This window comes from Grammomys surdaster, unplaced genomic scaffold, assembly GCF_004785775.1.
Source record: "Grammomys surdaster isolate TR1022 unplaced genomic scaffold, NIH_TR_1.0 126531, whole genome shotgun sequence".
NCBI classification, from domain to species: Eukaryota; Metazoa; Chordata; class Mammalia; order Rodentia; family Muridae; genus Grammomys; species Grammomys surdaster.
In genome coordinates this window covers 16,514,292-16,528,731 of record NW_021621323.1, presented here as the reverse complement: position 1 = coordinate 16,528,731, position 14,440 = coordinate 16,514,292, and positions in this window count along the sequence as shown.

Genomic DNA, 14,440 nt, shown 5'->3' with positions numbered 1-14,440 from the left:
GCAGAGGACTAACTTATCTGGCATCAGTGGGAGGGAAGGCTCTGGGTTCTTTGTAGGCTTGATGTCCTCGAAAAGAGGTATGCTAGTGAGGTAGGAGTGGGTGGGTGGGTGTGAGAGCACCCTCTTAGAAGCAAAAAGGAAGGAAGATAGGATGGGAGGGTTGTAGAGTGGAAACTGGGAAGGGGTATAGCATTTGCAATGTAAATAAATAAAATAATTAATAAAAATGATACCATGAAATTTGCAGGCTAATACATAGAACTAGAAAAAAAAATCATCCTAAATGAGGTAACCTAGCCCCAGAATGATAAATATGATATGTATTCACTTAGTGTAGATTAGCTATTAAGTAACTGATAAACAAGCTTTAGTCTTCAGCCCCAAAGGGGAACATTCTTGGGATACCCATGGATACCTGGGCAGAGGAAATAGATTAGATTATATGGGTAGACTAGAGGTGGGTCTGGACAGGATCTGGAAGGATTATGTAGATGGAGGAAGGGATGAATGTAGAGAATGCGGGGAACCATGGCTGGACTTGGGAGCCCATGCCTGACACTGCGTGGATGAGCAGGAGGGAGAGGTTAGCTATCCCAGAGACCTAGGGTAGGACAAACATGAATGGCCAAAAAGAAAAATAAATCAACAAATAAACGAATACAAATAAGATCAGTAAAATGATTCCCAATGAAAAAAGAAGTTATAGATATTAATAATGTCCCAGGATTGATTTAGATTTTTTTACACTATCACACCAGTATTCTTTCCCATTGGTATGAATATTGAATCTTTCTTAATCTACCACATTTTTAATGTGTTATTTTTCCAATCTTGGTTTCTTGATGATTTCCCAGTAAAAAGTCACACTGAGTCAATATTCTTTCTGAGAAATAGACACACAAAGATTTCTTAGAAAAAATGACTGCAAGATTGTAAGTCCATTCATTGTAAGAAGGTGGGGAAGTGGCAGATGTGGTGGACATTTCTAAGGAGTCTGATTGGTCCACTGGTTAGCATAACCATGCCCAATTGACAGCTCTGCCTAGCCATGTACATGAACGAGGAGGTCTCTAATTGTTTTCCAGATCACTTGGTAATTAATGGTGTTTTGTGCCAGTGTAGCTCATTACTGATCAATATTTGCCTGAAGAGGCAAAGCTAGGCAAGACAAGAGAATAATCAAAGTGACTTTATTAATAGATACGGCCCTGAAGCAATGACTACCAGGCCGTCAGGAGTTTAGACTTCCTCTACAAACATGTGCCACTTGTAGTTTTTTTTTTTTTTTAGAATACTGTCAAGAAAAAATAAACTGTAGCAAACTGAGTTCCTTTGAAATGTTGCTTGGTGTACAACTGTAATTATGAAGTATGCATCTTTTCATTTCTACTCTGGTATCTGCTATAAACACATTTTGAGATTACTTTTAAGAAATTCATTTATTCTCTTACTCTATCAAGGTGTCCAATAAAGTGTTTTGACTTTTCATATAAGATCATTAAAGAAATACCATTTCCCACTCCATTAAAATTATAGCAGCGAACCATTCAGAATCAGCAACAGTCCCTGGAGCATGACTATGACGATTCACTCATTAAACATGTGCTGCGGGCCAGATCTTGGTTTTACATCACTAACTCAAGTTCTATGACAAGTAGAAAATATGATTTCCTAGGCAAGTCTTAGTTTTCTATCAGAGTGAAACATAATTAAGTATTTGTTTTAGGAGTTCCAAAGAGGCTTAGCACAAAAGAAAGCGGTTAAAGGCAATAACTTTTAAATGTATACTGGCTTCCTACAGCTTAAAAGCCTTGGTTTGTCTCTGTAGGGGAGAAATCACTGGCTGCAGACATCAGGGAGTGGAAAGCTGTGGTGGATACTATATGTACCTACTGTCAACATCCATACTTGGAATTGGAGAAGGCCATTAGCATTCATATGAAGCATTGGGGTTCTTGATGAGAAGATGCTCATGTTATTAATACAGGGGTGCACTTTGCTCCTTACAGAAGTGCTAGTAACATTTTGTGGTAATACTAATTTAATTGTAGTAATTGTTGAGGTAAGATGTGTAAAGGTTCTTGTTATAGAGAAAAGTAGTCAAAATCTGCCCTTTTTGTGTATTTTTGCATGTATGTCTGTGTTTGTGTGTGCCTGTATGCCATAGCACATGCAGGTTAATGGACAGTTGTCAGAAGTGGTTCTCTTTTCCTACCATGTGTGTTTCAGAGATTGAACCTAGCTTGCCAAGCCTGGTAGTAGTACCTTTAACTGCTGTAAGATTTGTCCTTTGGTCACTTAGGAGAGTTTCTAAAAGAATATTTTTAACTCAGTTTTATTTTTGGATGAAAGAAAAGAAATTTTGCCTCGAATTTGTAAGTTTGGGAAAATGTATATTCTGTGTGAATGAAAAGTAAATGTTGGTTTCCCAGTACTAGTTAGGTTGTTTATGGATGGCCAAACTAGTGGTTTTGTTTTCTGGATAGAAGTATCTTTAGTAGATCTTCCAGATTCTGAGTTACTTAGATGCTGCACCTTGTATGTCCTTCATGCACGGACCTGTCACACGAGATAATGCTAACATGATTTTCTCACTCCTGAAGCATATAAATAAACTGAAGCGTAATGCTGAACACCCACTAAAAGAAAGAGTGTCATAAAAGTGCCATCTAGCTGCCTTTAGAAAAAACCCCAATGAATATATCAACATACTACTCAGTAATCCACTGTCTAATCACCGTGAGAAAGTAAGATTTTTAATAGCAGATCATGGCAGACAAGCAATGGATTTAAAACTGATGTGAGAGGCTACAATTTATACTTTTCCACTTTTGGCCTGTCTCTGCATTTCTTGGGGTGCCCACTTCATTCATGAGGAAAAGCATATAAAAGTCATAGGCTGCCAAAGGAAGTTGAAGAAAAGAAGTCTTCCTTAACCTTTTACTAGTGGATTGCTTTTTTCAGCACAACAAGACTTCTAATGGGTCTCTCATACAGGAGCTGTTGAAACTTGACAATGAGATTGGGTGGTGATCTTTTCACGGGTGGGGGTGGACGGGATTATTAGGCAAGTGAGTATAAGCCAATAATATTATGAATGTGATTGAACAAAATTAGTAGTTCATAAAAATGACCAGAATTTTCATAAAATATGTATCAAATTCTATGCCAAAACTGCAGAAGGAGCCTGTAACTTGTGAAATGATACCTTCTTTGCTGCTTGATGGTGGAGTCACTCATACATAGGATCAGGTCTACGCTCCTCAGTCAGACCTAGTGAACAATCATACAAATGGCTCTCCAAAGGACAAGGCTAGCCCTACCACCATTGTGCTTGTAGCACGTTGTGTAGTTGGCCTAAGCTTTTATTGGTAGAGTTTGAACAACCTGAAGGAGTTATAATTTTGTTTTTATTATCCTCACGTAACTTACTTTTATTGTTAATAATATATGGATACTGTTTTTTTAAAACTACCTATTGGTTTACATAAAATAGTTAATACATGACCAGATCATCAAGTTTTGAAAGTTTTAAAATACTTTCCACAATCCAAGTTTAGTATAATATTATAATTAAATCATGTTTATGTATATATATTATTTTAAAGTTTATGTATTATATTGAAATTGTCTTCTCTTATTAGACATTTATTTGGTTTCTAATATCTTAGCCTTCTTATGCTGACCATAATTATGATAAATATTTTTATATATTTTAATAGTGTCTACATTTTACCCTACAAATAAAGTTGCCAGGACAAAATTGAATTTATTAATGTCTATTTATAAGCAATGTCCATAAATATATTAATTTATATATCAGTTGAATCTAAAAATTTGTCCTTGCCTAAACTGTATAGAATTTCTATTATTGTTATAATTTCATGATTATCAATGGAGAACACATTAATATATTGACCTGCAGTTTCTTTCAATAAGGTTAAATCATATCATAAATTATACATTTTATTGTTGTGAATTCTTTTCATATAGAATACTTACAGTTTACCAATGGAATAGTATTTTTCTCATTATCTATGAGACTACTTTAACATTGAATATGCTGCATTTTCTTAATTTTCTTATCTACCTTTAAGATGAATGTTTTATTCATATCGAAATGTGATTTAAAAGTTTCTGTAGTCATTTATATTTATTTTTCTCCTGTCTTAAATTTTTACAAAAATCTCTCTACTTTGACTTTAGATAAAGATTCAACTAAATTTTCTTTTGCTTTAAAATCTTCTACTATCAAATCCAAATCCTAGCTCCCTTTCATGTAGCCAACTGGATTTTTTTTTTCTATTTGGAAAACAGTAATTTTAGATTGATATTTAAATTTGACTTTTTCCAAACTATAAGAATGACAGGTTTTATAAGCCCTAAGTAATGTGATTGTGTACTCCTTATTAATTTATCTCAGTACTCTCTCATTAACAAATTCAAACATGTGATATCAATATTACTTATATTTTTATTAAGTTATCTTATTATTTATAGTCATCTTAATATTATTTTCCATACTCTAGAAATTTTGATTACCAGACTTAGCAATATATTACGCCAGTTAGTTTTTGTCAGGTTGACATTAACTTGAGTCACCAAAGAAAAGAAACACAAGTTGAAGAATTGTCTCTGTCAGATTAGCCTGTAGGGAAGTCGATGGGCATTTTCTTGATTTAATTGGTATGAGAAGGTCCAGCTCACAGTGGGCTGTGCTACTCTTGAACAGGTGGTCCTTGGAGGTGTAAGAAAACAGGTTGAACAAGTCACAGAGAGCGAGCCAGTAAGTAGAATTTCTTCACAATCTCGGCTTCAGTTCTTGCCTTCAGGTTTCTGCTTGATGATGGATGGTAACTCATAAGCCAATTACCTCTTTGCATTCCTAAGTTTCTTTATGTCTTGGTGTTTTTATCACAGCAACAGAGAAGAAGTTCATACACTATTAGCACATTTAGTTACCTTAAGCTTTACAATTTTTCTTTACAGCTGAATGCTGTAGGTTCTGCTTTTCATATTGGCAAGATTTTAACATTAGTTTCTCTCTTGTTTCCTGGAGCTCACATTTTCAGTGCTGTGAATGTTAGCATGCCTTTGTGTCTGAAGTATCATTAGTCTTTGATGCTGTTTTCAGGGTTGTGCCACTATAAAAATGTGAATACCAAGAAAGACTTATTTGTACATATTTATTTATTTGATGTAAATTTGGTATATAGATATTTAGCAGGTAATAAGTCAGTTTCTAATAACAAGTATAATGATATAGAAATCATGCTTTATATTGGTAGATAACCAGTTATAAACAACTGACTTACCAATAGCTATATTCTCAGCCTGTAATCAGTTCTAGAGTTTGAAGGTGAGCTGAGGGAAACTGCAGTCTTCTGAATCTATGGCAGCCAGTAGGAAAATGTTAGGCATAAAGGATTAATAAATAAAAAAAACAAGTGATAACACAAGTCCTTTTAGTCTGTTTATGAGAGCATTAAATTCATTTTATCATTGCTTCTAGTCTCTTTTCTTTTTTTTTATTGGATATTTTATTTACATTCACATGCTACCTCCTTTCCCCATTGCCCCCCTAACCAGGAAACCCCCTATCCCATCCACCTTCCTCCTTCCTCCTGCTTCTATGAGGATGTGCCCCCACTCACCCACTCCCAACTCCCAGCCCTCAAATTCCCCCACACTAAGGCATCCAGCCTTCATGGGACCAAAACCTCCTCTCCTACCTACGCCTGACAAGGCCATCTTTTCCTATGTATATATACAGCTGGAGCCATGGGTCCTTCCCTATGTGCTCTCAGGCTGGTGATTTAGACCCTGGGAGCTCTGGTTGGTTGGTATTGTTGCTCTCCCCAAGGGGCTGCAAAACCCTTTAGCTCCTTCAATCTTCTCTCTAACCCCTCTATTGGGAACTCCATGATCTATTCAGTGGTTAGTTGTGAGAATCTGCCTCTGTATGTCAGGCTCTGGCAGACCTCTAAGGAGACAGCTATATCAGGCTCCTGTCAGCATCCACTTCCTGGCATCCACAACAGCGTCGGCCTTTGGTGACTGCATATGGGATGGGTACCCAGGTGGAGCAATCTCCGGATGGCCCCTTTCAGTTTCTGTCCCACACTTTGTCTCCATATTTGTTCTCATGAGTATTTTGTTATTCCTTCTAAGAAGGACTGAATCACCCAAACTTTGGTCTTCCTTCTTCATGAGCTTTGTGTGGTCTGTGAGATGTATCTTGGGTATTGTGAGCTTTTGGGCTAATATTCACTTGTTAGTGAGTGCATACCATGCACGTTTCTTTGTTATTGGGTTACCTCACTCAGGATGGTATTCTCTAGTTCCATCCATTTGCCTAAGAATTTCATGAATTCATTGTTTTTAATAACTGAGTAATACTCCATTGTGTAAATGTACCACATTTTCTATATCCATTACTCTGTTGAAGGACATCTGGGTTCTTTTCAGCTTCTGACTATTATAAATAAGGCTGCTATGAACATAGTGGAGCATGTGTCCTTGTTATATATTGGAGCATCTTCTGGGTATATGCCCAGGAGTGGCATAACTGGGTCCTCAGGTAATACTATGTCCAATTTTCTGAGGAACCTCCAGTCTGATTTCCAGAGTGGTTCTACTAGTTTGCAGTCCCTTCAACAATGGAGTGTCCTTTGCCTTACAGAAGCTTTTTAATTTTATAAGGTCCCATTTGTCAATTCTTGATCTTACAGCATAAGCCATTGGTATTTTGTTCAGGAACTTTTCCCCTGTGCCCAAGTATTTGAGGCTCTTTCCCATCTTCTCTTCTATTAGTTTCAGTGTATCTGGTTTTATGTGAAGGTACTTTATCCACTTGCACTTCAGTTTTGTATGAGGAGATAAGAATGGATCGATTTGCATTTTTCTACATGCTGACCTCCAGCTGAACCAGCACCATTTGTTGAAAATGCTGTCCTTTTCTACTGAATAGTTTTAGCTCTTTTGACAAAGATCTGTGACTACAGGTGTGTAGGTTCATTTCTGGGTCTTTAATTCTATTCCATTGATCTTCCTGCCTGTCTCTGTACCAATAGCAAGCAGTTTTTATCACTATTGCTCTGTAGTACAGTTTGAGGTCAGGAATGATGATTCCTCTAGAAGTTTTTTGTTGTTGAGAATAGTTTTCACTATCCTTTGTTTTTTGTTATTCCAAATGAATTTGAAAAATTGCTCTTACTATCTCTATGAAGAATTGAGTTGGAATTTTGATGGGTATTGCATTGAATTTGTAGATTGCTCTTGGCAAGATGGTCATTTTTACTGTATTAATCCTGCCAATCCATGAGCATGGGAGAGCTTTCCATCTTCTGAGATCTTCAATTTCTTTCTTCAGAGTCTTGAAGTTTTCTTGTCATACAAATCTTTCACTCGAGATGGCTGAGTGGTTAAGAGGTCTTAACCCTCTGCTCTTCCAGAGGTCTGGAGTTCAATTCCCAGCAACCACTTGGTGACTCACAACCATATGTACTGAGATCTGATGCCCTCTTCTGGTGTGTTTGAAGACAGAGACAGTGTACTCTTTTCTTTTCTTAGCCCCTGGGATCACAATCCATTCTTTCAGAGGTGACTTTTAAACATTTATCTACATTTCTAACCATTCTTCTAAATTCTAGCTGTGTTCCTCTTTTTAGTTTTCCATGGAGACTTTCTCTTATATTTTTCTTTTTATAGTCACTCATAAACAAATAAACTGTGGTCTTCTTTTGGCTTATTTTGTTTTCTGACTTCCACTAGCTTAGACTTTTTCACTTACAGTCTGCCAAAAGCTTCCGGCTTATGTTTGCCAGACTAGACATGGACATTTAATCTGTCCCATTAATCTATGTTATTTCCCACTGATGTACACACATCATGTCCTAATTTGTGTAAAGACTTGTAGTGTAACTTTTTAAATTACATTACATGGCATAGCCTAGGAAGAAGATAGCATAAAGCTTTATGAGCCTCCTTGCATTTTTCTTTTAAAGTACTGCAAGAAACATCACAAGCTGATCTTTTCATGTTGTTTCCTGGTATACAGTTAACCCAAGAGTAAAGGCCATATTTATGTGACTTGTCATTTTACTCATAGTGTTGTCTTCAGAACTGCTTGGTAACTTTTGTGTGACTGAAGAACCTAAGAACACTTTCTGTGTTTTCTGCATTTAGGTAAATTTAAAAGTTGCTAAAATTTCTTGAACGTTTGTCTTCTCAAGTTCTGACAGTAATGGTTTATGCATGTTTTATATAATTCAACCCACTCATCTACCCCCTACCTGGCTACTAGCACTGTATGGAGTTAACTCAGAACTACTGATCTCACCTACGTGCATTCCCTTGTCCACTTCCCATGAGATACCACCCCACCCAGTAACAACATCAAGGGGATTCTAAGACAGAATCAAATGTAAGAAACCTAGAAAGCCCTCTAGACTTTTGAAGATCATCGGGGAGGCTTTTATAAGCCTAAAGATGGTTTACTCTGAGGCTTTGAAGTTTTCCTTATCCCTAACTGAGCTCAGATGACTTCTGACATCCCATTTACACACCAACACAGTACCCCCAAGAATATTATTCAGCTAGACCACACCTGACAAGATGGGATCATAGCAAAGAAGGATCTAAACAAGCAGTCAACAAAGATGAGATTACATACTCGCACCAAAAAACATTACCAAAGGCCTAAATTAAGACACCTATGTTCAAACACAAAAACCAACTTGAGTAAGGGAAATAACATGTCTCCTCCACTGTATGGATCCTTGAAAAAGAACCAGGTAACATTACATAGGACAATGATATCACAATAGCAACGATGGATATATTCATGGGACTCAAAAAGGATACAAACAAATTCTTGAATGAGGCCCACAGAAATACAGTCTGTTCAGTAAAATGGTGAAAAATTCAAGATATGAAAATCAAATTTAATAAAATTGTATAGTCTCTGAAGAAAATACAAAGTAAATCAAAACTCTAAATGAAAAACTGTGAAGTCAAACAAGAAGCTTGAGCAAATTCTCACCCACATATTAGATCAAGAAGAAGGGACAATAGCAGGTCTTAAAGACAATGTAGAGAAATAGATCACCCACTCAAAACAAAGTCATATTATGAATGAATACAGAAACAGAGCATGAAAGAAATTAGGGGCACAATGAAAAATACCAAACCTATGAATAGTAGACATAGAAGAAGGAAATACCAAACTCAGAGGCACAGAAAATTTCAAGAATATCATGAAAGATACTTCCTGAAGTCTAAGAAAAAGATCCTCTTAAGGTTCAAGGAATATCTGGAACATCAAATAGAGAGCCCTAGAAAAGAATGTCCATATCACATAACTAAGACACTAGAAATTATACTGAAAGTGCCAAGAAAAACCAATGCACTCATAAGGCAGGCCTATTAGAATAACAGTTGACTTTTCTTTCTCAATTAAAAATTTTTTTTACTTTATTTTACTTTTGCTTTATTAGTATGGGTGTTTTGCCTGCATATGTGTATATGCACAGTGGTCATGCTTGGTGTCCATGAAGTTCTGAATATTTCTGGAGTTATAGATGGTTGTGAACTATCATTTCATGCTGGAATCTAAATTCAGGACTTCAGCAAGAGCATCACATGTTCCAAGCGTTAAATTATTTCTCTCTAGAAAGCTTAAACTCCACAAGTTCCAAAATAGTACAAATACCATAGTAGGCTGCTATATTCATTAAAGCTATAAGTCATAACTGAAAGAGAAGGAACAACTTTCCATGTAAAAGCAGATGTGAGGAATTTCTGTCCACAAAGACATCTATCTGCAATGGACAGTAAAAGCAATGTGTTGGTCAGAAGAGACGGTTATATATGCCTAAGAGGGCATAAGGCCTATATCATACCAAAACAGTTAACTAAAGGAATCAAGAAAAAAATACCGCCACAATAAAATAATAGGAATCAACAAATATATCATTCAATAATAAATGTCAGTATCTATGGTCTCGACTCTATGATCAAAGAAATACAGACTAACAGACTGGATTAGAACACATGATCTACATTTTTGCTGCTTATAAGAAAATTACCCATCCTGACCTTAGGGTCAAAGGGTGGAAACAGTATTCCAAGCAAAGGGATGAGAAAAACAAAATCTGCCACTGTTTTCTTATTTGACAACAGAGATTTCAAACAAAACCTTATCAGAAGACATAAGGAAAAGCATATCATACTTATTAAAGGAAAATATATCAAGAGGATATTGTAACTCTAAGCATTTATGAACAAAACATTGGGGCAGCCAATTTCATTAAAAAATATTAGATCTAAAATCATAGATTGGACTCCAATAGAGTGATCCTGGGTGATTTCAATATTCCATTAAAGAGCTCAGCCTGACAAAAACTAAATGGAGACAAATAGAGTTAAATGACATCCAACAGCACATGGATCTAACAGTTACATACAGAACATTTCATCCAACAGCACATGGATCTAACAGTTACATACAGAACATTTCATCCATGCACTTTCCTCTCAGAAGCTCATGAAACTTTCTCCAAAATTGACCACACATTAGACCACAAAGAAAATCTCAACAAAGAGAGTAAAATAGAAATGCTATACATTATCTGATCACAAAAGTAAAAGGTGAATTCCAACAACAATAGAAGTGAAAGAAAGTATGCTTACTCATGGAAGCTAAACAACACCCTACAGAGTGAAAATTTAAAAATTTCTAGAACTGAAGGAAAATACAACACAACATATTAAAACTCTCAGTACATGATAAAGGTGGACTAAGACAAAAGTTGATAGCATTAAACTCCTTCATCAAGGACTGGAGCACTCCCATACCCGTAATGGCAACGACTTTACAAAACAAAATCAGCTAACCAACCAACCAACCAACCAAAAACAAAACAAAACAGAACAAAACGAAAACTCCACAAGAACAAGCAATATCCAAAAAAGAGTAGATGATAAAAGAATGTAAGTCAGGTATGAAATTAATGAAATAGAAGCAAAAATTCAAATAATCAAAAAATAGGAAGAGATGTTTCTTTAAAAAGATAAAAGAATTGAGAAAATTTTAGCCAAATTCACCAAAAGAGACTGAAGCCCCAATGAATCAATTGAAGATGAAAAGTAAAACATTACAACAGCTACTGATCAAATTTAGTGTCATAAAGACATCCTTTTAAGGATCTATAGTCTATTAAATTGGAAACCTAAAAAGAAATAGATGGCTCTCTAGATATGTTAGACCCAATGAAACTGGGTCCTACTGAGACTGGCACAGATCACCAGCTATTGTTTACATTCACCTGAAGCTTTCAAGTTTTTTCAAATCAAGATAAAGTACATAATTTAAATAGATCCAAAAAACGGGATCAATTAAATCTCTTGAATAACAACAACAACATAAGCTCAGGTAGATACATTGAAGAAATAAATTTGAACATCAAAAAGGGACTATCCTCAGTAGTCAATTATTCTGTGAAGTAGAAATACTTCCAATTTCTTTTTACGAAGCCAGTATTACTTTAATAAAAAAAAACCCATACAGAAATCCAACAACAACAAAAACATTGGCTAGTCTCTCTAGTAAGTGTCCAAGAATTGCCAAGAAAATACTTGCAAACAGGATTAAAAAATACATCAATAAGATGATCAATTTAACTTCATCTTAGAGATCCAGAGATGGCTTCAGACACTCAGACACACAGACACACACACACACACACACACACACACACACACACACACAAACGTAAAGCATCGTATAAATAGACTCAAGGATGGAAAGTACACAGTTAATCTCACTAGATGTGGAAAAGGCCTTTGACAAATTTCAACTTCTCTTCATGATAAAAGCCATGGAGAATCAATGGTTATAGGGCATATATCTCAACTTAGTACAGAAGCTGTACAAGTACAGAAGCAATTTCCTGATAAATTCAGAAAAACCTTAGTATTTCTAGTAAAATCAGGAACAAGACAAGGGTGTCCATGAGTCTTGTCTGCAGGGGTGGAGGCTCCTGAAACTGGCCACAGATCACCTTCTATGGTTTGCATTCACTTGAAGTCTTCAAGTTTTTTAAGGACTTTTTACCCCCAACAACTGAACTTTACCACTTTAGGAAAGCTGAACTTCTGTGTAGATATGACATGAAAGAACACAGGCTGAATTCAGGGCAGTGGGGCCAGCAGCTAACAGGAACTATGTGGCAGTAACTAGATTCTCCATCTTTTCACTTGGGTGATTTCTCTACCAAGCCTAAATTGAAAGTTCCAGGGAGTACTCTGATATATACAGTAGATTGGAAATTCTTTGGCTTGCAAAAGGGCTAAATATACAGAAAAAAAACAGTAAAACCTGATGTTCATATGTAATAGGACTGATGGCATTTTAATATTATTCATTTATTTATTAATTGATTAATGATAGGTATTTTATATGTACAAATTTTCTTTATATCCACAAAATTGAATAAAACACAAAGCTGGGACTCAGTATGACTTCCCATATTTTGGGGTGACCAGATGCCAGGATAGTACAGAGATAAGTATAACTATCCTTTCTCAAAGAAAGAAGCAGGCAGTCTTAATTTTTTGAAGACAATTCATAATTTGTGGCAACATAAAAGTATATAACATACCTTCTATAGTTATAAAGAATATTGCAAACATTTCAAACAAAAACTTAAAAAATATATTATATCAAAACTGAATAGCACAGGAGCCACAAAGGCCCATAAGGCCATTATTAACTGCCTGCCTTTCTATGTAATTGTCTCAAGAAAACAATACATATCACTACATAGAAATTTGTTTCCTATACATTCTGAGTAAAATTTTATAGCATCTAGGCAGAACAAGTTATGTGTGCTATCTTACTAATTTTAATTTGGACATTAATCTTATACAATGTGAGGACACTGTGTGTCAAAAGCATCAAGACAGTCACTTGAGGACACAGAGGAGTGGTTGTCATGGCTAAGCTTCAGCATAGACTACTCACTAAATCACAAGTATTTACACACATGTACACACACACACACACTCACACACACACTCTCACACATGTGCACACACGGGTGCGTGCGCACACACACACACACACACACACACACACACACCAGTAATAGTTCAGAGGATAAAATAATCAAGGGACGTGGAGTAGCTCTGTCAGTAACTGTGAGACTGTTTCTGGCATTAGGCAGTTTAGAAAGGATGGAGGAGATTGAATTCCCCAGTTCTAGTGACAGCAAGAGCTACAGCAGAGTTATTTAACAGTCCCCATCTTGTTACCATCTCTTTGTCTATATTTCATTATGTTTTATATTCATTTCTGTATTTCAGAACCTCATAATAGTTCAGTGTTTGCCTGCAACTTCAAACTAAATTGCAGACTCCAGTATTTTTTATTTTTAATTTAATATAAATGTTTGATGAATCTCTTTAAGGTAGGCGGTCTTGCATCAACTCATTTGCTCAGTATGCACTTACTAAATTGCTTGAATGCGTACTCCTCATGTGTAGAAAGTGTGCTAGGTGCTGGGGACAACACGACCTCTGTCTTGCCGGGAACAATGGATATAGGACAAAGTTCATAAAGGACATAGTTCAACAATGTACATTCATGCTTCAGAAGGCCGAGGACACATTTTGACAAATGTGTCAGCAGGCAATTTCATAGTTGTGTGCACACCACAGATTGCACCTGTACAGTGATGTCAATCACTAAACATGGCCTCAATACAGCTGAGACACATGATCATCACCAGATGTGTGAGTCTGCTGGTGAGACACAGTACACTATTTTGCAGTGAACTTTAATTACAAGTGGAGAGAGTATACTTTGAAATAATTAAAATGTATGATACAGTGAGTAAATGTATACACAGCATGGTTTTTTATTACTGTTACTGAGTATTCTGCAGTGCCTGGCAGTGTACATGCCATACTTTCATTTGAGTGACAGCAAATGTGTTCATTACATCAGCATCATGACTGCAGGCTATGAAAAAAAATGTGACAAGATTTCTTTAGATAACTGTAATGTCATGACACTGCTGTTGGATTTTTAGGCTGTCATTGGCCAAAACCATCATCACTTTGCTGTGACTCACTGTACAGAGTTTAGTGGATGAGAAGTGAGAAGGTTTGACAGAGGTTCTGGACCTCTATTTTCTACTTGTGCAAGGCAAGGATGGGCCTCTGGACTTTAACCAGCACATGTACTGGTTTTGTCTGAATCATGTGATAACATCTCAGATGTGACCAGGAACCCATGCCCTCCTGGAAAATGGCACCATGAGATGGGGTTTTCCAAATGCCATCTCCTTTGGCATGCCTTTTATGACAGTTCAGGACAGAAAAATAGTTGAGTCTGTTCATGCTGCCACACTGAGCTAGCCTCAGCTAATGACAGGAC